We start from the raw sequence: 26535 nt of genomic DNA, 5'->3' as shown, positions 1-26535 counted from the left end.
GTCAGCAACATTTAAACAGGTAGAATGTTGCTGGTGCTGGTTTTCGGTATAAAACAACAATAACCCCCACCTGGCAATTAAAAAAAACCCAAAAACACCGTTAACGTTTTTCAATAAAATTGTTTATTTTAAAATGAGAAATCACACACACACACACACACACACACACACACACACACACACAAAGAATGCTCCCAGAAGTACAGCCTTAGACATGATGTCATGTTTCAGATAGCCTGGCAGAAGTGCGTGTGTGTGTGTGTGTGTGTGTGTGTGTGTGTGTGTGTGTGTGTGAGAGAGAGAGAGAGAGAGAGAGAGAGAGAGAGAGAGAGAGAGAGAGATCTTGCATTTAGCATTTAGCTTTGAGACCCAGCCCCTGGCCACACATCACAAGAGGCACTCAGTACAGATCTATCCTGGTTGTACCTCACCGCATACTATCTGTATGCCAATGGAAACCTGCATCAAGCTGAGACCCGTCTGGGAGAAACTAGCAAATGCTTCCCCCACCCAGGGCACCACTGTTTCAGTCCCCCTCTGCACATTTTCTAGATGCTCTGATGCTGGCAGTGTTCCTAACCTAAGCCACCTTCTTCAGAGTGAGTGATGACACTGTGTCACATCACTTAAGAAAAATAATCCCTTCTAGAATTTGCCTTCCACAGTTGCCAAGAGAAGCACATAGACCCCAAGACCCTCAGCATCAGTGTGCAGTGTAACTGTGGGATTCTTGGGTTTTGTTTATTTTCCAGGCCTCACTTTACACATCCACATATATAAATAAATTTACTCGAACATGTATTAAAGTATAAACTTCATATTGCATATCAAATCAGCATTTGCTACCCAAGACAAAGATTATTCTACTGCAGTGTGTGTTCACATACATAAAAGTGTACCTGTGAAATTTCTCCCCAGTAGTTTTCTGAAAGGCCTCAAGTCTATCTCCATACTCATATTCACATATGGATACATTTTTATATATGAAGGGAATGAGAATATTCTAACACTCATGTATACATTCAGCTTGTTAAATGAATATAAATGCATCTGTATGCACATCTGCAGAAGTCACTCATATCTGTGCATGCTGGGGTGGCCATGAGAACTGTGGCCTAGCAGATTTCACTTTGGAGGTATCTTTAAAACTCTGTGAACCACTGCTGCTGACAGGCAGCCGCTCTTTGACCCGAAGCCCGGATGGTGACTTAGGAGGCATTCTAGGCAAAGGTCAGCCCGACTTCTGTCTGCTTCACATGTCTACTTCACAGGTGTGTCTGCATATATGCCACACCTACCTGGGTGGCTAAGCCCGGAGCTGTAGAATCCAGCCTGTACACCTTGCACTACTTGGAGTGTATTGCAGAGAAAATAATGTAGAGCAAAGCCTTTTGCCTGGAAGGATGAGCAGCAAGTGGGGATGTTCTGAACTCAGTTCTTCCCAGGTGTTTCTCTTCAATGTACACTTCAGGACCATGAACTATGGCTCCCTAGGTCCAGATCAGTACTGGCAGAACTACATGAGTATAGAAGACCTAAACTTGATTGCTTTGGTCCGGACGACAAGCCCACACATGTGGCCACGGTTCCTTACTGCAGTCCAACCACAGTAAACTGTCCGGAAGCCCGGGATGCCAAACCTTACAGATTTTTTAGTGCTGAACTGGGAACCTGAGCTGTCAACCATTGAGGAACCTTCCATCAAGAGAAGCCTGCAAGCGCTACATCCACCACAAGTGGGTGCTATTGTACAACCTACACCGAGAAACAGTTTTAACACTTGAACCCAGAGAATAAGGATCCACTTAAGATGTGTATTTACCTATCTATACATTTATGAACACCACGAACTTGTCAAACAAACATAAATATATGAGTATGTGCATGAATGTTTTCTACCCAGGTCTATGTATGCTGAGGATTCCATCTAAGCCACAGTCTGGCGTATTTTACTTCCAATACACCTCCAAATCCCTGTGAAATCTTGTCCCTATAATTTCCAAGCCTGTGGCCTGCAGCTGTGAGCAGCTCATTAGCTCACCCTTGTACAGGTCTTCATGGGTGACAGGAGACAGGTTAGGTAAGCTCTTCCTGGCTTCACGGTTGGATTTTTATTTTGGTCACATTAATAATCTGTACTTGGATACGTCAGGTCCAAGACTGTGCCATTGACCTTCAACCTGTGTACTTCTATAAGGTTTTTGTCCCCTACCCCCAAAATTGTGGAACCAGCCTTCTATCTCAACAAGTGCTGAACAAATGGAGGAATCCTAAAGCCCAGCGCTGCCCAGGTGTTTCCTTCTGTTCAGAGTAGAACCCTGATTCCGTTACCTTATTGCAGAACCTAGCATTTTTATTTGTGACATGTCTCAAATGTATAGGGCTCCTGACCTCCAATCCTATTATGTGCTGATGACCTTGGGCTAAGGCAACTCATTCCTTTGCACACTCACATACAACCTCTTCAGCTCCCAAAACACCGCATCCTGTAAACTCCCCTTGCTTCACAAGCATTCGCTCTATTTGATGTTTCAGTGTGCCATCTGCTGGGGGGGAGGGGGCGGGCAGAACCCAACACTGCCTCTGAGTTTGATCCTTGTGCCTCATAGATACTGTCTTGGTCAGAAAACAATAGAACATTCCTCCTCCAATAGTTAGATAACAGGAGAGACCCTACACCCCAAAGTCTACAATTAATCTAGAGTTAAAATTCTCCCGGAAGGAATCACTAATCCAGTTAATATTAGACGGAAATATTTTTCTCAGAAATGCTTTCTCTCTCTCATTTGGTGGCATTCCCTAGCCTTTGAATGACCACAATTGCCTCCTGTCAGTCAAACCTAGAAAGGGCATCATTTACCCTTCTCCGTGCACATGCACACGACAGCCAGCTCTCTCTGAGGGCTGGTACATAGCTGATCTTTGTGTCTAAGGAGAGCCCTCACTGCACTCTCACACACGTGGACCACAGTGGAAGTGACGCCTTGTACATTCCCAAGAAGGAACGCTAGATGAGCAGTCTGCAGAGAAGAGACCATGTCCCCACTGGAGGACTGTGACATTTGGTCTGGTAGAAGTATGTAGCCTTGTCCCGTGCCATCAGCAAAGGGTCACCTAGAACTGACACAGAGTTGCCTTTAGAGATTTTGGCTCCCGTTGCTTGTAGTAAATGATGAGAAGACCCACTGCCATTTGCCAAGAACCCAGGTGTGCAAGTGGTGTTTGTGAGAATGTGAACTGTGTTTCATTTTGCTGTTTATTTTACACATACACATTTATTTATCCATATAATTAGCTACATATCTGTATGTTCATTGTACAATTTTAAATGCATTTTATCTGTATTCCTGAAAAACTACATAATTATAGTTATATTTGTATTTTTCATCATATTAGGGCTCCATATTTTCTATAAATAAGTGGTTCAATTTTAGATAGATACATATTAGTATATTTATATGTTCATCTACATATGTTACATTTATACACACATATTTTGTGTGAATATATAAATATTTATCAGGTTGGCTATTTGGTCTCTACTTGTCTTTACAAGATTCATCTTAGCATTGATGCTCCGAAAGCATCTTGAAGTCTTCCAGTGTTCCTGGCCCCTCACCTCCTCCTGTCTGGACTATGGCCTAGGGTTATTATAGCCATGCACACTTTACCTCTCCTGGAATCCTCTGCTGGACCCTAGGTGCCATAATCTAGCCTCTATAAATTATTGTATACAGGTCTATCTCATTTTTATTTACTTACTTATTTAGTTAGTTAGTTAGATTTATATATCGAAGTTTAGTAGCAACCCTCCATCAGGCAAGGCTAACAGCATGTGTTCAATTAGTGTCCATGAGCTGTAATTTGGTATTTTCACAGGATATCAAATTCCTTCATTAGTGTTATATCTACCTGGCAATCATTGAATCAGTGAATACTTTGATGGTAACTATTTTGACACCAACTGTAAATCAATATATGTGTGTGTTGCATATATTCTGTCTCTTCCACCAGTAATATCTCTGTCTCTGTGTCTCTGTCCCTCTCCCTCTCCCCCTTCCTCCCTCCCTCCTTCCCTCCCTCCCTCCCTCTCTCTCTTTCTCGCCTATTCCCTGACACACAGGGACACAAAAATTTTGAAGTTAGTCCATTTAATAGCCCTGAAATAGCTTCTAGATGTTCAAGTATTAGAAACAGTCACAAGTGTTTCACTTCTCGTCAGAGCCAGAAATGTATACGTGTAATGTAAAAGGCATGGTAAGAGAAAACAAGATGGAAGCAGACTTCTTATCGATCCAAATTAAAAGTTTGTTATGGGAATTAAAAACGTCAGTCTAGTTACTCTAGTAAACACGTAAGTGATAAGAAAGTGTAACGGCTCTGTTACTGTTAGTACTATGAATAAAGCCAGAAGTTCAAACCAACCATGGCATCCCGACACCAAAGGCCAATCCAGAGTGAGGCCCTAACTCGCACAGTTCAGTGAAGGCAGGAAAAGGCAAAGGAGGTGGAGAGGACAGAAGCCCCTCCCACTGCAAACTGAGTCAAAGCCACAGTGTCCGTGCGAAAGCTGCCAGTTGCCCGGGGCTCTCCAGCCTGCAATCCCCCTCTCCTCTTCTGCATCTCCTCGGTGGCTTCTCCCCTCACAAGGTCATGCCATACACACCGAACCCCGACTTTCAGTGTAATTGTCTGCACTCTCTACCTATGGTGGAAAAGTAAATGCCTGGCTTCGAAACATCAGAGGACAAGACTCTTGGGTGGGCTGATGCAATTGGCAGCACAACAGTGTTCATATACCATTAAGAGAATCCAAGGACCCTTAACAATTCTACTAAATCTACTCAGATAACAGTGCATCTGTTTACAAGATGATTTCATTTATTTCATAAACTTACCATAGCTATCATACCCACCAGAACCCCCTGCCATTGATACTGAAGCAAAACACTCTACTAGAAAAAAAAGATTTTATTTGTAATCCTTAGAAATAAAGTATTTGTTACAGCAAGGTGTGGTCTTGGTTACTTTTCCGAATGCTGTGATAAAATACCTCTAATAAAAGGAGTTTGTTTTTGCTCACAGTCCACGATACTTTCAACCAAGGAGGAGAAGCCCTGGTAGCAGCAGCTGGTCCTTCTGAATTGACAGTCAGGATGCAAAGAAGGATGAACACTGGCACTCAGCTTGTAGTCCCATTTTCATATGGTTAGGACCCAATCCCAGATAATGGTGCCACACTGATTTAGAGTGTCTGTTCCTAACTCAATCAACCTAATACTTACAGTCCTTCCCAGGTGTGCCCAAACCTGCCCCCTAGGTGACTCTAGATCCTGCCCAGTTGGTAATGAAGATTAACCATCATGGGCAGGTACGCTGTTGCTTAGGTACCATGCTCTTGTTCTTGTGATAGACTGTGCTAGACGTAGTATTACTATGACTTGGGAACCAAACGACTCATGCGGCAGCAAGACTTACTAATAGATTTGGTTCACTACAATGGGTCACAGTATCACTGAGGTATACCTAGACTGTCTTTTTGAAAGGTAATTTGTGACTGTTAATCTTCCTTGTTAACTAGACTAGATTTAGAATCCCTTAGGAGATTGATGCACACCCCTGGGTGTGTCTGCCAAAGTGTCTCCTGAGAAGATTTACTAAGAGGAAAGAGAGAGTCACTCTTGACTATTAATGAGATTGTCCCATGGGCTGGAGGTCCAGATGCAATAAAAGAGAGAAACGGCAAACGGCAGGCCAAGACCACCATTCAGTATGAATGGCATTGCCCGATAGGCTGGAGGCCCAGCTGTGATAGAAGAGAGAAGACACAAAAGGCACCCCAGGACTGTATTCTGGTCCACCATAATATGTAGGGGTCTGCTCCACTATGCCCTCCTCATCATGATGGACCAAACCTGAACCTGTGGGCTGAAATAAACTTGTCCTCTTTTCAATTGCTTCTATCAGGAATTGTGGCCACAGTAATAACATATATAACTAATAGGCAACTGTTAGCCTGCTATTTGGGGTCTGAATAGAAATTAAGTGCTTGACCATGGGTACCAAGATTTTATGAGATTCTTACTACAGCCTGTTATCTGATGAACTAAACTATAAAGTGTATCATGTATGAAATAAGATGGATGAAGGCTGACAAGCTTAAATTACAGGAAGCAGTGGACCAAAAGTTCATTACCCTTACCCTTCTACACTGCCTTCTGTCTCCCTTTATTTACTATAACATCGTGGGAAATTCCTTAAGATGTAGTAACAAAAGTCAGGAAATTACAAGCAATGCTTCCTTTTTTTTTGGAATAGATTTTTATTTTTGTTATTAAATTTCATTCCCTTTTTACAAAGATCTGACAAAATGACTGTCCATGAGTTTGTTTAACACGTTGTCTATGGTGACAGTACTACACTCAGCGTTTTTTTCTAACTAATAAACGTATTACATAACCAAGAATATGGCAAGAGGTCCACACACATAGTCTTACTATGTTCACTATTGTCCCGAAGATTTGGCTTCATAGACTCATCAGGCGGCCTTCTGAAAATGAAGTTACAGCTAAAGTCGAGTGGCAGTACCTTCCAGAGCCAGGACAAGGTTTTCCAGAAGTCTGCATTTGCCCTGAATCAGGATCAAATATACGGCTTTGTTCGTCCATAGCTAAGAATGAACTCAAGAATTGAGGAATGAAAATACAAGTGACACCACTCATCCTTACCCTAGTGACCGACTAGCAAAATCATTGCTGGATTAGTGGTATGAATGTTACAGGAGTAACCAATGACCTTCTGGTGGGGTTTAAACCTACTACATGGAGCTCATGCCTAGTACTGTTAACTGGGCCAAAGGCCCATGAATAGCTAGATTGTAGGTCCTAGGGCAGAATCTAATAATATTTTCTTAATGGATACAGAAATAAACTGACTCCTAACTTCCTGTCTTTATACCCATGTAGCAGTGCATCTCTTAACCCTCCTTAGGGAAGTTTCTTTTTGTACTAAATAGCAATACAGAGAGAAACCTACAACTAGTCAGTGTGCACAGAATAAGAGACTGTAGTGTTATCTATCTTTAAATTGGAGTACTATATCACACCACTTGGTCAATAACACGAAAGCACAGGGATCATCACAGAATGGGGAGACATTGTAAGAGTTAAAGACAATGGAGGTCCGCAGAAAAACAATATTTACTGAACATAATATTACCATTGAACACATGACTGCACAACAGCTGAGACGCCATATAGAAGATCTACAGAAGATTAAGCCAGCCAAAATGCCAACAGGGGTGTGGGAGGGGCTCATGAAATTCTATCCCTTGCTAAGGAGATATTGGCAACTGATAGCTGCTGGGAGAGGGAGAGCCAGTTTTCTTCAGAGATCCACGCTCCAGTACACCGATGCACATTGTAGGACTTAGTGAGCGTAACATGGGCAGTTGGGAAGGAATAGTGGTGGCAGGTTCAGGACAGGAAGTTGGCAACAGACAAAGGGCAGGTGGGTTTGGTTAAACTGCATCAATGTGTGCATGAAGCTCTAAAACAATAGATAAAATTCTGTCTTCTACCTATCACCTATCTCTCTACTTATCAACTTTCTGTCTCATTGGTTCCTGCTGTTTCACTTTACAATGATACTAATTAAAAAGACAATCTCAAATAGTTATATTCCAGAAGATTCTACTTATATGATACTACAGGACTAATAAAGCAAGCTCTAGAAAACATATTAGTGGGCATCAGGAATTGAGTGTGAATATAAATGGGTAACAAGATTGCTTTAGGAAGTTATGGAAATAGACTTTCTTTGTCCCAGTTACACAGGAGTTATCTAAATCTACACATACATTAAAACTCAAAATTGATAAAATGATACATAACATAATTGATTATAGTATAATAGTTCACAAAAATGTTTGAGACAGGGTTTTGATATCTTGTCAAGGTCCATCTTCAATCCCCATGCTAGGACAGCCCCCACCCACACTCTTCTGAAGTGGAATGCAGACATGCGCCACCATGCTTAGCGAGAATATTTCTAAAAGGGCACATTTGCACATTTGACAAGCCATAATTTCAAAGCTAAATTGAAATGTTGAAATAAAATGTTGATCTAGCAAGCTAAAATGAGTTATGCCTTAATCTAGATAATGTCACATGGGTTGTGCAGACATTTTTAATTGCAATTTTAAAATATATTTTTCTCTCTTTAGTTACTTTATGATTGGCATGCATTTAGGATATAGCTGTTCATGTACAGAGGAATACCAGATATTCTCTTTTATTTCATAGATGAAGATGAAATTGCAAATGATGAGTGGTGCTTTGAATGGCCTTTGCTGTGTTTACACAAGAGATGCCATTAAGTTATATTTCCTCTATGCACAGTGTACATCATGGAGATTCCTGAAAGCAATTGTGTAAAAGAGTACATTGCTTTGTACCATGATAAACGTTTATTGAAAATGAGACCCAGTCATTTGGAGTAGCACATGCTGGTCAGATATGCTGGAAAATGAGGCCCTGCTGATTGGGTTTGCACAAAGTGGGAGGAAATAATGAGCAGCAGAGTAAGAGCAGAGTGTGGATGCTGGCTGCTATACTCAAATCAGAGTGAACAGACTGAAATTTAGCTAATGTAGCAGAAGCTGTTTATCTATGTATGCATGCAAGTTTGTATCTATCTATCAACTGTCTAACATACATTCACCATCTCTCTTCTTCTACACAGATGGAGCAGTATGATGAATTTTACCAAATGTATAGATTTAAATCACTCCATATCATCAAGATAAAGCTGGCCTGGTTCCATCACCTCCTAAAGCCACCTCAAGTCACCTGCCAGAGTCACACTGTAGATTCCCAACTACTCCTGATCTATTGTACCTAGAAGCACTAAAATCTCTGTTTTGGGTAAATAATTGTAATGGTATTTAATATTAATATTAAAATATAATTTATTGGTGACTCATTCTACAAGCTACTTTTAGATCCTCTTTCAAAGAGAAAATTTCAACATGTTAAAAAAACTAATAAAGTGAAAATTGATATAGAATATCAAGATTAGGAGAAGTAAGAGTAGAGATTAAAAAGTAAGAAAAGAAGATATGGAATATCTGAATTCTGTAGATAAATTCCAATTTTGGTTCTGTGCATTTTTCTTTTATTTTTATGTTTATTTATTTTATCTTATGAGTATGAGTGTGTTGCCTATATGTATGTGTGTACACCATAATTGTGCCTAGTGCTCACATAGGTAAGAAGAGGGTGATGGATACCCTGTAACTGGAGCTACAGAGGTTTGTCAGGCACTGTGTGAGTATTAGGAGCAGAACCCAGGTCCTCTCCAAGAGCAACAAGTGCTCTTAATTGTTGAGCCAACTCCCTAGCCTTTGCTCTGAGTATTCTAACCAGAAAATTAAGATGGATGTTATCCAAATCACCAGGAAAATAAAAATTTTCTTGATTTAGATTATGAAAAGAATTGCATGAACACACACACACACATACACACATACACACACACACACACACACTTACTTTTCTCATTATATGTTATATAATGCTCTTAGATATAAAAAAGATAATGTATGTCTGTATTCATACTATGGAATGCCATAAAACACCCTTTTTAAAAATATACAATTCAGTAGGTTTTTTTCTTATTGTGGACAAAGAAGTAATGTTTATTAATCAACTATTTTGTGCCCAGCATAGGCTAAGTACCTACATCAAAATATTAATAGTTAGTCATAACTATTAAATATTTTTCTAAATTAAAAAAATGAGGAGAAATTAGAAAGTAGCTTAAACACTTGATTGGGGTCATTCAACTGCTAAATATACAATCATGGTTTCAATGTGAGTCTAACTTTACTGATACTATTTTATTGTTTGATAATTTAATACACTCATGCATTTTTATCGAATGCTGTGGGATATCGTTCTGAATGCTGTGAATATGTGTTGCTCTGATTGGTTGATAAGTAAAACACTGATTGGCCAGTAGCCAGGCAGGAAATATAGGTGGGGTAAGCAGATGAGGAGAATTCTGGGATGAGGAAGAGTTGAGTCAGGAGTCGCCAGTCAGACACAGAGGAAGCAAGATGACAAGGGAGAACTGAGAAAGGGTACCAAGCCATGTGGCTAAATAGGTAAGAATTATGTGTTAATTTAAGTGTAAGAGCTAGTCAGTAACAAGCCTGAGCTAATGACCAAGCAGTTATAATTAATACAAGTTTCTGAGTGGATTATTTATAAGCAGGCCAAGGGACTGTGGTGGCCATCAAACCCACATCCACTCCCTCCCTACTATTACTCTACTATCCCCACATCACTTTTCCCTATAAACTTCACATGCTCTTTTTTTTAAACTTTCCTGACTCCATTAAGTGTGCACAAAAGTAGGACAATCTATTGAAGCATGTATACCCTCTCAGGGACTGCATCATTGGAAAAAATTGTATCTCCATCCATCGATAGACAACTGCCAATATATTTCCTCAGATAGAGATAAACAGTAAAACGATATGAGTCTTTCCACCATCTCCGCTAGGGATTTGACTGGCTTAATTCTGCAGGTCTTGTGCATGCAGCCGCAGCTACTATGTGTTCTTGTACACAGTGGCCCTGTCATACCCAGTCTGTCATGTCCAGTCGATACTGTGTCACTTCAGACATTCACTACCTCTGGCTCTTCCAGTTCTTCCACATCTCTTCTGCAGTGGTCCCTGAGCCTTGGGAGAAAAGACATTAATGTAGGTGTTCCATTTAGAGCTGACTCTACAGTCTCATTCTGTGAACACTGACTAATTGTGGCACTCTTTATATATTAATAGTCATCTAGTGCAACAGAAGAATCTCCAATGAGGGTTGAGAGATGCATTAATATATGGGAATAAAGATAAGAACTCAAGGAGTACTTTATTACTATACCCATTAAATAGACCAATAGTTGTAGGCTCTTCAGACACCTCAGTCTGGGTGTAGTAAATGATCTGTTTAGTGTTTCCTTAATTCAGTTTGCAAGTATTTTATTGCAAGTTTTTGTGTCTATGTTTATCAAGGCAATTTCCAATAATTCTGTTTTTATTGGGTCTTTATCTTATATAGATATAAGTGTAATTCTTGTTGGTATAAAATAATTGAAAGTTGGCTTTCCTTCTCTGTTGTGTGGAGTAGTTTGATAAGCAATGGTTTTCATTTTTCTTTGAAGGTACAATAAAATTCTGCATGACAGTTTTTTGGTTTTGGTTTGGGATTGGGGGTTTGGTTTCTCTGTGTAGCCTTGGCTGTCCTGAAACTCACTCTGTAAACCAGGCTGGCTTCAAACTCAGAGATCTGCCTGCCTCTGCCTTAGAATTTTTATTTTATGTGCATTGGTGTTTTGCCTGCATGTATGTCTTGGTAAGGGTCCCAAGTTCCCTGGAACTGGAGTTAGAGACAGTTGTGAGTTGCCGTGCAGATGCTGGGAACCGAACCTGGGTCCTCTGGAGGAGTTGTCAGTGCTCTGAACCAGTGAGACATCTCTCCAGCCCCTTGGCATCACATTTTTAAGATTCATCCAGGGTGTAGCATATTTAAAAATATTATGTTGTGGGGGCAGTTGGGATGATAAGAGGACCAAGGGCATCAAGTATTTTGGGCAAGTGCTCTGCCACTGCAATTATATCCCTGCCCTTCTTTGTGCACTTTTAATGCTGAACAATATTCAGTTGTGTTTATACAGCATGTTTTTAGCTAGTTTTCTCTGAATCAACACAGATTTTTCTCTTCCATTGGCTCTTACAAGTAAAGCAGTTGTTATCATTGATATTCTAATACCTGTTTTTACTTCCTTTAGGTATAAATTCAGATATAGAATCACTGGTTCATATGACAATTATATGTTTAATGTCTTAAAGACCTACCATACCACATTCCAGGCATCATCTGCTTACTTTCCATTTCCACATGCAATTGCCACAAAAGTTCCAATCCCTCTACTTAGTTATTAACATGGCATTTATTTATTGACGTACTATTTTTCGTAATGGTCACTATACTTGGTAGGACATGATGTCTCATTGTGTAAAGGTCAGAGGACAGCTTGTGGGAAAGGTTTCTATCCTTCCACCATGTGGGTTCCAGGGACTGAAAGATCATCAAGCTTGCCAGCAAGCACCTTCCTCAGTAACTCTTCACTGGACCTTCATTGTGATTTCCATTGGCATTTCTTTAATAAGGTGAACATTTTGATGTTGTTTCCCACCTACCTTCCTCTCTCTCTCTCTCTCTCTCTCTCTCTCTCTCTCTCTCTCTCTCTCTCTCTCTCTCCTCTCTCTCTCTCTCTCTCTCTCTCTGTGCATGCATGTGTGCATGTGTGGTAGCTGAAAGTTGATGGCAGGACTCTTTCTTGATGGCTCTTCCATCTTACTAGGGCCAAGTCTCTCAATCGAAATAGAGCTACAGCTGATGCAGCTGGTCTCACCAGAGAGCTTGCTCCAGGAATCCCCCACCTCTGCCTTCTGAGCCTGGAACCATGGACAGACAGACATATCCGCCAGCCAATGTGTGGATTCTGTGAACATGAACATTAGTTCTCCTGCTTGTGCAGCAACAGTTAATGCTGAGACATCTGTCCATTTTTATTTTGTCATCTTTATTTGAACCATTGTCATGGATGTGCAAACTGTGATTGTGATTTGCATTATTCTATGACAAATTATGTTATGCTACTTTTTGTGTGTTTGTTGTCTATTTGCCCATCTCAACTTATTTTATTTTCTTATTTTTAACTTTCTTGATTTTTTTTCAAATTGCACACATGTGTACAATGTTGTTGCTACTTCCATTTCCCAGCCCCTGGCTCCCTATATCCCTCAAATATACCCATATTCCAATTCATGTCTTGCTTGGTTGTTATTTGATACCTAAATCCAGTAAGAGCTGCCCATATGTGAAAGAGCATGGGGTCACTGGAGCATGGGATGCCTACCCTGGCCATATCCTTAATAAAGAACGAGCCTCCTTCACATAGCTACTAACACAGCCAATAGCTTTTCATTATAAAGGGGGCCTGTAAATCATTAATTTTCTGTTTATTTTCACCTGTAAAAGCGCTTTCCTTCCCCCCAATTAATTCAATGAAGATATATCAGTGGTGTCTATGTATAATAAAATTCTGGTACCACCTTGTTTTGATTAGCAGATCTTTGTACTTAGTTTAAGGATTAGGAACTCTGAGTTCTCCAACTTGGTTATTTTTTGATATTTATCTATGAGGTTTATACTTGCCTACTTCCTACCTGTCTTTTGATTTTATAATTCTGTGGCCTACATGTTATTGCCTTGTCTTAAATAAATAGCATTATAAGTTCTTTATCATTTAAATTTATGAATTCTCATAGTTAATAAAGTTTTTTCTGTTCCTTGTAACTTCTTTTGAGATATTTTCATCGAACAAATTGTATCTTTCTATTGAACTCCCACTAGAAAGAACAGAATTGCATTGAAATCCACATTTTCTTCCCTCAGTCAACATGCCTGGCTCAAATTGGATCTTTATAGATTAATTTTGGGGATGAGGCAGGTGGTTCAAGAGGACCCTGAGGAGGAGTATTGGAGAATAAAGAGTTTGTTAGAAGAGTTTGTATTGCCATGAACAGATAGAGGGGCTTCATAAAAAAGCTCAGACCCCAGCACCAGAGACAGACAGACAGACAGATAGAAGGGAATAAGGGCCCACATGGAAGATGAGGTAGCCTTTTCTCATGCCTTTTGAATATGAAAGGAGGTTCCTAACAAGAACTTGCAACACTGCAGTGTCTCCCCTGCTCAACTTTCTGGAGAGGCTACAGTGTGCTCACATGGCCTACCACTACCATGCAGTCGCCTCTCCCCGCCTCTCTCCCCCATGTCAATGGCATTAATAATTCTTCTAATAAACCCCTTAGCCCCGGTAATCATTTCCACTCACTTCCCAAGTGAGATATAGCACCAGCAATTCTGTTAGCATAGAATTCACAGACAATGTCCCAGTAGGGGCCCTGTCAGCATCTGTGAGAGGAAGCCTCGGCAGACTTACAATTATATTTTATAAAAACATAGCTCTCTGCATCCAGATCCCTCAGTAGTTGGATGAGGTTTCTAGCACAACAATTAGGGTGTTTGGCCATCCCATCACCAGAGTAGGTCAGTTCGGGCTGTATCTCGACCACTGCCAGAGATCCATGACTAGGCCCCGGGTGGATCTCTGGGAGTCCAATTAGCGAGAATGAGGAGGGTTTATATGAGCGAGAATTGTTGAGACCAAGGTTGGATAAAGCACAGGGACAAATAGCCAAATGAACGGAAACACATGAACTATGAACCAATGGCTGAGGGGTCCCCACTGGATCAGGCCCTCTGAATGGATGAGACAGTTGATTGGCTTGATCTGTTTGGGAGGCATCCAGGCAGTGGGACCAGATCTTGTGCTCATTGCATGAGTTGGCTGTTTGAAACCTGGGGCCTATGCAGGATTGTTTGGCTCGGCCTGGGAGGAGGGGACTAGACCTACCTGAACTGAGTCTACCAGGTTGACCTCAGTCTGTGGGGAAGGCTTTGCCCTGGAGGAGATGGGAATGGGGGGGGCGTTGGGGGGAAGGTGAGGGGGATGGGAGGGGGGAGAACAAGGGAATCCGTGGCTGATATGTAGAACTGAATTGTATTGCAAAATAAATTAATAAAAAAAAAGAAAAAAAAAACATAGCTCTCTTTCTGTGTGTGTATATGCACGTATGTATCTTGTACATGTGTATACACATGCATATACTCCTATGTATACAGAGCTGTTCTTTATGTAATAGAAGATGAATGCTAGTAGGAAAAGGTAAAGTTAACACTGTCTTTTAAACACACCTGAATGTTTTTCTTGACCAGCTTCCTTTCCCCCTCCATACAGATCTTAGTTACTGCTGCATGTCTCCATTTCAGTGTATCTCATCCTCTTCTGCATGCATTACAGGACAGATCTGATATGAACAGGATCCCAGCTTCTGGCTATCCAATAACGTATGCATTTTCTCTCTACTTCAGAGAAAAACATTTTTGTGAATAAATTTTTAGTTACAGATCATGTTCTTTCCCCACATTGGATGTCTTATCCCACTGCCTGCAGAGCTACATGGTTCCTAACTAGAGATGAACCAATGAGAAGTCCACATATGTGCCAGGGCACTTTTCTCAAGCTGCTGGGCTTAGGCACAGCTTCAGTCCATTAATTTTTCCCTGTGTGTGAGTTACACTTTTTTTGTTTCTTAGCACGCCTCACATCTCTGTTAAAGATTGGAAAATGATGTACTTCCGCAGTCCTGGGAATTAGGCGCCTCTAGAGTTCTCCACTGTTGCTGGTTGGATTTTATTGTTGATGCTAGTGCTGTTTACTTAGTGGCTTTCCTCAACTAATTCTTTTTTCTAATGTGTTTTTGTCATTACTGAATCCTGGGTAATTTGCCTAGTACTTAGCTAATGACAATGAAGAGATTTTCCTAAGTGTCCTGTGGCTCTTTTGTAATCATCATTTTTTTTTTTTGAGATTATAATATATTTCTTCCTTCCCTTTCCTCCCTACAAATTCTCCCATAAGCCCCTCCCTGCTCTTCTTAAATTCATGGCTTCTTTTTTCACTAACTGCTATTGCATGCTTGTATGTATTTATGTATTCCTAAATGCAACCTGTTTGGTGTGTATAATGGTACTTGTATGAATATTTTCTGAACTGACCACTTGGCACTGGACAACCAATTGGTGTGCTCTTGCCTGGGGAAGACCACCTCTCCAGCTCCCAGATGTCTTCAGCTGCCTGTAGTTCTTTGTATAGGGCTGAAGCCTTGTGGGCTTTTCCCTGTCCAGTTTGGCATGTCCGTTGGTATCATCTCATTCTCCTTGTTCAGATCAAATTTGGGCAGACATGTTGGTGAGACTTCACGGGTGCAGCTTCTTCTGATGTTGCTAGGAGATACAATTTCACAGCAAACTCCTTGATCCTCTGGCCCAATCCTAACGCATACATCTACAAAACGTTCCCCTCCTGTCTAAGGCTCAGGGAACACTGCAGGAAGCAGAAATATTGTAAGTGCCTCGTGTTTTTAAGCTTTGGCCAGGGACCCCAACGCACCCGTTTTGTGTTCTGGCAAGCAGTTTACAACGCTGATCTGCCTGTAAGTACAACTTTAGACCTCCAAGCTCACTGATAGGGGAGAGACTTTGACCTTCTATGTCTTCTCTGATACATGCTCACTTACATGGGGTGCTTCTAGGTTCAGAGAAACGGGTCATAAAGCTTTAAAGACCCATAGAAGCATCATCATTTCACAATTTCCTTAATTTTTTTTATTTTTTGAAAAATCTCATTTGACTCAAATTGATATGTATGGAAGTTCCCAGAAAGAACTTGTACCCACAATCCAACCAAACCTTCTGGAAAGCTGATAAACTGATTACAACTTCAATGACTGTGGAATAATTAAAATGTTGCAGGTCCGGGGCCTAATTACAATTTATTTGGGGCTAGCTCCCAAAATAGCCGGTCCTTCTCTGCCTCGTGTTGAAACTAGCATTTTGTAATTAACAGAAAAAAACTTTTTGAAATACATTGACTTAACAACAGCCTAGTTTTCACCAGCAGAAAAGCAAAGAATACCACCAGACAGACATATAACAAAGGTTTCTTCTCTTCGATTCAACCCATCTACTTACTGTTTCCACCAATGTATTTGAAAAGTGCCTGGTTTATGATTTTATTTGTTCTGTTACATTAACAACATCATCAAACTGCTACCCTGTTATAGTATGGATCTATGGTAACCTAAATACGTGTTCCTGGGCCATGGTCATTCATGTTTGGCTTCAGAATAAACAATCTCTTATTCCCTTTTAAGTGGGAGTTGTGTTTTTCCATAGATACAGACAAGTGCCTTGAGTGACTGAAATAATTCTGCACTGATTATCATTCTTTCACAAAAGGTCCAAGGAAAAGGGTAGTCTCGGTGAGTGTGCTCTGAGCTAGGCAAAGTAAAACCAAAACTGTGTGTGGGGTTCACAGGCAGCTTCCAACCAGGTAAAATAATGGCATTTCTCTTAGAATAATGCTTTATGGAGTCTACAATGGTTACTGCGTTCTCTACTGGCTGTTCAGGTCTGACTCAGAACCACTGTAATTGTGGAGCTGGTTTTACTCATGGATTCTACAGAAGTAGCAAGAACTAAATGAAAAGAGGCAAATTAGAATGAACTAACTCACTGTTCTTCAAATTAACTCCTGTTCTTAAATATGCACTGTATACTCTACTCTATAGCTTAACTCGATGTTTTCAGTTCCAAAAGTCTAAGTGCCCTCACCATGTCACGTACCTTGAGTAAATTGTTACACGCTGACCGATCATGAAGCACCCGGTCCCCATGACATTTTCAACACAGATAAAGTGAAGTTTTTATGCCTAAGTTTATCTTATAGTGACATTTCCAGAGGCTACAGCCATTCACTGAAGGGAGAATCAAATCCTTTACCCTTTCCCATCTCTCCATGCTGTAATCTTCAAGAGGCAGCCAATTGTGAAGCCCAAATTTAAATTAGAGAGGATGACTTTCCCTTGAAGGGAGAATATCTACCTGTATTTTGAAAATTTTGTCTACTCAGAGAACACGTCTCCTCCTCCAATTTTTTTTATGTTCGCTTGTCTATTTATGTCATATTTATTCACCTTGTATATGGGATTATAGCTCAGTACCATGTGATCTTGCTACTTAGTCTTTGGCTGTAGTTCCAGTTTGAACAATGAGTACACTTTGGGTTGCAGTGACTCATTGCTGTCATAATGGCATTTTTTTAAAACTTAATGGCTTTCTAACAAAACAAAGTACTCCAGGTTCATCTTTTGCATTCACTATCTCAAATCCCTGCCTGACTCATCCACTTCTCCAACAACCTTTAATATTTTTTTTTTGAAAATGGCAGACCTGGTTTGTATCATTTAGCAATTTTTATTTTCAAAGAAGTGGGTACATAGCACAAGTCATCAGAAATCTCTGACCATTTCCTTGCATGTCCCTCATATTCACAGCTTCCTCCTCCTCCTTGAATACCCTGCTCTGACTGGTGTACTTGTTAATCTATAAATGTACATTGGTGAACTCTTACTGTTCAAAACACACAGCTAACATTAGCTCATGGGATTTTATCATGAGAAGGAATTTAGTTTTGTATGATGCTTTCACTATAGCTATGACATGATTATGTTTTCTTTATTCAATTTATTAATGTGATAAATTGTTTAAAATACTAAAATGGTAGTGTATTAACCACATTTCTTTGAGATGGAAGTTTTTTATAGTTATGGATTCAATTTGCTAAGACTTTTGTAAAAGAATTCTGTATCTAGGTTCATGAGAGGTACTGGTCTATAGATTTCCTTTGCTGCAGTCCTTATGGGTTTTTAGACTACATTAATGCCAGCATCCTAAAATGAGTTGGAAAGTTTCTTCTACTTCTGTTCTGAAAAAGATTATAAAGAATTATTTCATTGGTAGAATTCAGCGGTAAAAATTGGGATCATCTGAAGCTAAGCTTGATGTTACTCTGAAAGGTTTTTTTTGTTTGTTTGTTTGTTTTCTTTTTTGAGACAGGGTTTCTCTGTGCAGCTTTGGTGCCTGTCCTGGAACTCACTCTGTAGACCAGGCTGGCCTCAAACTCGCAGAGATCCGCCTGCCTCTGCCTCACAAGTGCTAAGATTAAAGGCATGTGCCACCACTGCCCGGCACTTTGAAAGGTTTTATTATTAACACAGTTAAACATGAATAAGGAGCTAAGAATTATGGAATATGCCTGTAGCCCTAGGATTTGGGAAGCTGAGGCAGGAGGATTGAGTTCCAAACGATCTTAAATGATTTAGAAAGTCTTTGTCTTGGTTTTCTCAATTATGCATGACATGTTTTCAAACTTAATTCATGCCTTGGAAGAACTAGCTTTTAGTTTTGCTAATTCCTCCATTTTTGTAATAAAATCTTTATGTTTTATTGCCACATAGTCTAATATGTATGATTTTCTTTCCTGTGACCACTTTAGATTTAATTTATATTTCTTTCTCACATTCCCTAAGGCATATCATATTGACGAGAGGAAGTTAATATAGACACTTCTTTCCAACCACTTTAGCTATCTCTGATACATTTTGATAAGTTTATTTATCAATTACTGTTAGGGCAAAATAACTTTTTCAAATATCTTCTGTAGACCCCAGATTTTTTGGAAGTTTCGTCTTTGTTTTGATACAATCTTTTCATGAACAGGACTTGTTTTTTTCTGTTGGGAACCTCATTAGTGATTAGATGTCACATGAGCTCCACAAGCTAATGTGCCCTGATCAATCAGAATGTGAAGCTATTGGGAAGTAGTGACATATTGAAGAAGGGGAGGTAACGTGGAAGGAGATCACTATGGCATGTCCCTTAAAGGGGTATTGAAACCCAGACCCTTTGCTTCCTGGAAAGAATGAAGGGAGCCACTGTGGTCTACTGTGTGCTCTCCACCATGAGACTCTTTCTTGCCACAAATCCAAACTTACCACAAAGTCAACTGACCACTAAGTGAAAGCTGCAAAACCATGAGCAAATATTAGTCTTTCCTCCTGATAAACAGATTATCTTGGCTATTTTGCCACCACAAAGCTAGTTAATACCCTCTGTTACTCTAAACTCTGGATTTAAGTTTCTGATGGCCAGCTTTCCATCACCATGACAAAATACATGAGAACATTACCCAGGGCAATAAGTTCCTCCCACGAGGCCCCAGCCCTTAAGGTTCTACTACTCCCTGTGATGCTGTAGCTACAGACAGACAAGCCCTTAGCAGTTCAGATCCAAACTAAAGCATTCTACATTGGATCCTAAGACCTCATACTTATCTCACAATGTAAAATACATTTAATTCTATCCCAAGAGTCCACAAAGCCTTGGCTGTTCCAGTATCATTAAAAAAATGCAAATCTAAAGTCAGTTATGAAGCCTTCTAGCAGTAACGAGGAAAGCCGTAAGTGTTCAAGAAGAAACAGCTCAGGGTACAGTGGCAGTTTTCTGCGTCCTTTCTGCTGTGGTTGGCACGGCTGCTCTCTTGTGCTAACTTCGCTGCAGCCACGCCGCCCTCCGTGGCCATTTCATATTTCTGATTTTTCTATATTTATTTTCATGGCCTCCCACTGTGCCTTGCAAATGTCTCTGATCCTGCCAACCAATTTGGTCTTCCAGGCTCTCCTTTGAAGTTTTACTTGAAGCCTCTGTAATTTTGTATTCTGTGTATCTGCAGATTCAGCACGTATACTAAAGATTGCAGAACAGGTACCTGATTGAACCATAGTTTCAACGGTCTCTGGGTCCCCTGATAGTTAAACATAAGGAAAGTTTTCCCAGTAGACAAGCTTGATGAGGGTACCCTAGGTCTCTCCTTTGGAACAAAAATCGCCAAAGTAATAAAATTCCTTTATAGCTGTGAACTGGGCTGGGTAAAGTCTCACCACCTGTTGTGATGTCTTCACAGCATCTGTCTCCTTATTCTACCACAGAGTACTTGACTCCTGTTGTTTTGTTTTGTTTTTTCTTTACTAGATACTTAATTCCAATCTTATCATTTTTCACATAGATTCTTGCAAGTGTCTTCTAACGATCCACTCACGTTAACGTGTTCGTTATGTGATATGGAAGTGTCACAAGAGAAGCCTGCTCCTGCTCATTTGTTATTCGCCGCATGGATTTCACTCCATGCACTAATTATTCACTATCTGGAGTATTATTCAGTACAGCACTTGGAACAATACTCATGAGACACTCAACAAATATTTGTTAAATAAATGAATGTTTCCCCAGACCAATATCAACCTCTAACAAATAGGGTAGAGTCTTATTTTGATTAAGCCACATTATCACAGCAGCACACTGTACCCTGATTTTCCTATAAAAGCCATGGTACTCCCCTTGGTCCTTCACATTACAAAGTCCCCAGAGATTGTAACAGGGATATCTTTTTCAGAAAGGCAACTGTCGCCCCTTTCTTTCAGTTCACATGATATAACAATGAAGGGACATAATTATTCCTTAATGTAGATGTACAGAAAAGATCATATTACTTTTCATGATAAAAATCAATAAACTGAAAAATGTGCTTCTTTCTGCATAACGTTCTCTACCAATGATACCTATAAGAAGACCTGGGGTGTTTACTTAAGGTGAGGGATCCCTGCTGTCTGACAGGACTTAAATGGAAGCGCACACAACCTTTCATGGTATGGCCAAGAGTCTTCTTATCCATGCTAGTTTCTGTAGCTGCTGGGGTACTCTGGAGACAACATGCTTGATGAACTTCCTGAATACCAGCTTCATATGAGTGCATGGTCCTAAGTTTATTTCTGTTGCTGAATTTTTCATACTGACAGGCCAGGTCCCATGGATCTGGGCTCTCAAAATTATAGTTCTTTAGAAACACAGATTCTCTAATTTCATGCAGCACATACTAGATATTTTCCTGAAATCCCAGAGTGGCTATATAAGCTTCAACTTGGTTGTGACCTTGAGCAGGAATGGAATCTGTTAATGGGAGAGCTTCCCCAGTTTTGATGCTATCAATATCTGAATCATTCCACAAAGGACTTGGAGGCTCAAGTGGATGCTTACTGATGGCATTTCCCCATCTTATTTTATAGCCTTTTGCAGCAATACCTTCCTGTATTCAAAGGGGCTTCTGCTAACATTGAGCCAGTAATGGTACCACCATCAAAGAAAGTGCCTAGCTCTGGGACATTTATCAGAGTTGTCTTTTTGTAACTTCCTCATGCAATAAAATTGTTCCTACACTGCAGGTAATTATGACCCATTTCCCTCCTCCATTGTCACTTGCTGGTTTAGGGTGATATAACTTCTTACATAGACACTTTCCAGGGATTTCTAACAGCTCTTGTCTCTTCAAATCTCCCATAGCTTCAATCTTTATGAAGTTCTTTCAGAACCACCTACAATGGTTTTTGTTTTTGTTTTTGTTTTTGAGAATGGCCTTCTATTGTGCAATGTCCCAAGATCTCTGAAAACTTCTGGCTTTGTAAGTTTGCTATCTTGTACCCACTGTCTTCCACATTGAGCTTGCAGCATAGGGGTAGGCTTCGAAGAAGCATTGGTCACTTGTAATGTCATCTTTCTCTGTCTCTATTTCCAATTTTTCTGGCAGTTTCATGGGGCTGCCACTTCATGTTGTTCTCAGTAGATTTTAGCAAAGCATTTCCCAATTAATGAAATAATGAAAGTGTGATTAAAGTCTCAATTTCTTATGCACGGCGTAAGTGAACTTGTGTGACTCCATTTAGCTGCTGATAAAATAAATATGAGAGTTATGAGATGAACTTTCTGAGAATCTGGATCTTTGCTACAAAGGATCTCCATTTACCACTGTGAATACAAGTCACTGCAGAAGGGATTAAAAATGGCAAGTAGGATATGTGTCTTCTGGACTAAACCATCATTCTTTAGAAAGATGTTGTGAGCTATGGTTGAATAACCATGAGGGATAATGCATTTTCTGTCTTCCTTCTCTTCTGGAATAAGCCATCATTTGTGGGAAAGGTATTGTGAGCTCTGGTTGAATAACCATGAGGGATAATTCGTTTACTATCTTTTTTCACCCCAAAAGAAGAGTCATACCACACCCCAGACTGACTGCAGAGAATAAGGGAGCATTTAAAACAATCAGTAAACATGACAAATATTCAGATTAGCAATGCTGACACCAAACAGGAACATGACCTTCTTGAAATAGAAAATATAAATAATGTTTATTTAAAGCATTCAACCCTGTAGACCAGAATACACATCATACATTTATTAATAAACATAAAAATGTCTCTTTCATTTGAGGAATTTGACAGCCAATTTTGTCCATCTGAAATTCTATATATCTTATAGATTGCTTCATATAATTTTAAGTCCATGCTCAGGCACATTAGGAGTAGAATAACACAGCAACAAAATTCAAAGCACTGTCATATTTAGGTAAAAAGATAGATATATGTATCAATGATAATAGCATCTAATAATAATATGTCTAATAACATGGCAAGTTTTTTGAAATTATGAAGAAAAGAAAAAATCAACTTTGGAAACAGTTGACAGTTGGTGAACAAAGTTCTTAGTTTTATAATGTAATTACATTGATATTAATCATCTTAGTTTTGTGGAACTTAAACTGACATCTAATGTTTACAGTGTATGTGGCCAAAAGCAAGTTATCCAAATTTCTGTCTTGCTCTGTGTAATCTGGAAATATTATAGTATCTATTCAAAGGAGGGAAAATGAAAAGCACTTAAAAAAAAAGCATTCCTAAACCTCATAGCATAACTTTAGCAAACCTCTAAAGGACCTTGACATGAAATGCTGAGACTTTAGTGAAACTTAAATCCTATTTCTTCTCAAGTCTATGAGGGAGGTCTGAACATACTACCTGTAAATAAGTCAGTATTTATGACCAGAAGAAAAAGAATGTGGACTCTGACTTTTATTTTTATACGGAAAAGTTATAAAGACTTGGGCCAATAAGTCTGCTCACAAAAAAAAAAAAAAAAAAATGAAATTTACCTTATCCCTTGTGGACAGCAATGTGGAAGGGGTGTTTGTCGGATCATAAAGTCTGACAATAAAAGCTATTAGATTTTTAAAAAGTCATCTGAGTCATATTAAACATGCAGCAAATGGCACTTTTACAGGGATACTTTTCAATGGAGAGTAATTTCTTCGTAGTTGTCAAATTTACATCCTGTGCTAAGGCAGAATTTCAAAGGCTATCTGAAAAAGAGCTGTGAATTATATATGAAGTGATCTGTGAAATTTATAAACTGAATCTTGTGTAAACTGGGCATTAACACTGAGTGTTGCCTACCCAGTTTGGAAGAGTGCATGTATCTTGTTATAACACTAACAAACCAAAAACAAAACAAAAGAAAATGACAGACTTATCCTTTTATTTCATTAATTGTATTCTGTACAACATGTAATAAATTAGATTCTGAAATATTTGATATTAGTAACAGTAAGTTAAAGTAATAGGTAGAATCTTTTTTTAAAAAATTTTTGGTTTTTTGAGACAGGGTTTCTCTGTGAAGCAGTCCTGGCTGTCCTGCAACTCAGTCTGTAGACCAGGTTGCCCTCGAACTCATAGAGATCTACCTGCCTCTACCTCTGAGTGCTGTGATTAAAGGTGTGCACCACCACTGTCCACAATAAGTAGGATCTTTATGCCAAATTGAAGAAGAAAATGGTGTAGATTCCAGTTTTAATTCTGTTCTCACTGTGGATGAAGAATGTCTGCTGACTCTTTTGCTGAGTTAAGGATAAATGGCTAATAAACACTTTAAGAAATGTCCAACATCCTTAGCCATTAGGGAAATGCAAACCACAATAACTCTGAGATTCCATCTTATACCTCTCAGAATGGCTAAGGTCAAAACCATAAACTACAACTCATGCTGGAGAGGATGTGGAGAGAGGGGAACACTCCTTCATTACTGGTAAGAGCGCAAACTTGTACAGCCACTTTGGAAATCAATATGGCAGTTTCTTAGAAAATTGGGAATCAATCTACCTCAAGACCCAGCTATACCACTCCTGGACATATACCCAAAGGACGCTCCATCCTATCATAACCACAATTGCTCAACTATGTTCATAACAGCCTAATTCATAGTAGCCAGAAACTGGAAACAATCTAGATGTCCCTCAATTGAAGAATGGATAAAGAAAATGAGGCACATTTACACAATGGAGTATTACTCAGCTGTTAAAAACAATGTCATCATGAAATTTGCAGGCAAATGGATGGAACTTGAAAAAAAAATCATCTTGAGTGAGGTAACCCAGACCCAGAAAGGCAAACATGGTATGTACTCACTTTTAAGTGGATATTAGCTGTAAAGGAAAAAATTATCATGCTACAGTCCACAGACCCAGAGAGGCTAAGTAACAAAGAAGGCTTTAGGGGGGATGCAAGGTTCTCCCTGGGAAGGGGAAATAGAATAGATTTTGCTGGTAGACTGGTGGGGTTGGGAACAGGAGGGATCAACTGGGAGCTGGAAGAAAATACTAGAAAAGATGACTGGAATCCGGGCTCATTTGCTTGCAGGGAGAAGTGGAAACCTAGTGTAATAGAAACTCCATGGAATCTACAAGAGTAACCTTAGCAAAGACCTCTAGTAATGGAAGATATGGAGCCTGAACTGGTCATCTTCTATAACGAGGCAAGGCCTCAAATGGAGGGATTCAGACATCAACCCAGTCACAAAACCTTTGACCTATAGTTTGTCCTGCCTGCAGAGTATTCTGGGACCAGAGACTAGCAGAACTGTCATCATCAAAGGGACCAGAGAGACTTCATCCAGCAACTGGTGGGAGCAGATACAGACTCCCACAGCCAAACATCAGGCAGAGCTTGGATAGTCCTGTGGAGGAGGGAGAGAAAGGATTGAGGGAACCAGAGGGGTCAAGGACACCAGGAGAACACTCTCCACAGAATCAATCGATGGAGCCTCACGGGGGCTCACAGAGATCAGGGAGACTGTAGGTCCCCTGTATGTGTCATGGCTGAGTAGTTTGGTGTTCTTGTGGGATTCTAACAGTGGGAGCGGGGGCAGTTACTGATTCTTTTATCTACTTGTGGGACCCTTTTTTTCCTACTGGGTCTCCTTGTCCAGCCTTGATGTGATGGTATGTGCCTGGTCTTATTGGAGCATACTATGCCGTGTTTGGTTGATGTCCCTGGGAGGCCTGCTCTTTTCTGAGGGGAGATGGAGAGGATGTGGATCTGGGGAGAGCAGAGGTAGGAGTGAGAGACGAGGGGAAATGGAAGGAGGGGAAACTGTGGTCAGGATGTAATATATGAGAACATAATAATAATAATAATAATAATAATAATAATAATAATAATAATAATAATTATTATTATTATTATTATGATAGATGGTAGATAGATAGATAGATAGATAGATAGATAGATAGATAGATAGATAGATAGACAGATAGATAGCCATATGTTGTGAGATGCCCTGGATCAGTAGAGACACTTCCTACAGTTGTGCAAGACCCAGTAAATGGCTCTCTGTCATGTTGCTTTGCCTGTTAGTGTTTATGAGCTAGCACTGTAACTTGCAAATGACTGCAAAGCTAAATGTAATGTTATCCTCATGATTTGCACATCCATAGTTTTTGGATTGCTAACTTTTCTATTAAAATATTTGTCTTTGGCACATAATATGCATATAAAATGTATTTGTAATTAAGCAAAATAAACCTTTTTAGTTCGTTTTAATGCTTTTTCTTTTCATATATTTAAGGTTAAATGATCACCGCATGTTGAAACTATACCAATAGAATATTTCATATCAGTTAAATGAATGCTAGGCTTTTTGTGGCCAATTGATTAAGACTGATGATATTATTTATTGTGACAGCCTATTATACAAACTATGTAGAGTTTAATAT

Source organism: Peromyscus californicus, unplaced genomic scaffold (genome assembly GCF_007827085.1).
Source record: "Peromyscus californicus insignis strain IS unplaced genomic scaffold, ASM782708v3 Scaffold_4__1_contigs__length_199733344, whole genome shotgun sequence".
NCBI classification, from domain to species: domain Eukaryota; kingdom Metazoa; phylum Chordata; class Mammalia; order Rodentia; family Cricetidae; genus Peromyscus; species Peromyscus californicus.
This window is presented reverse-complemented; position numbering follows the sequence as displayed.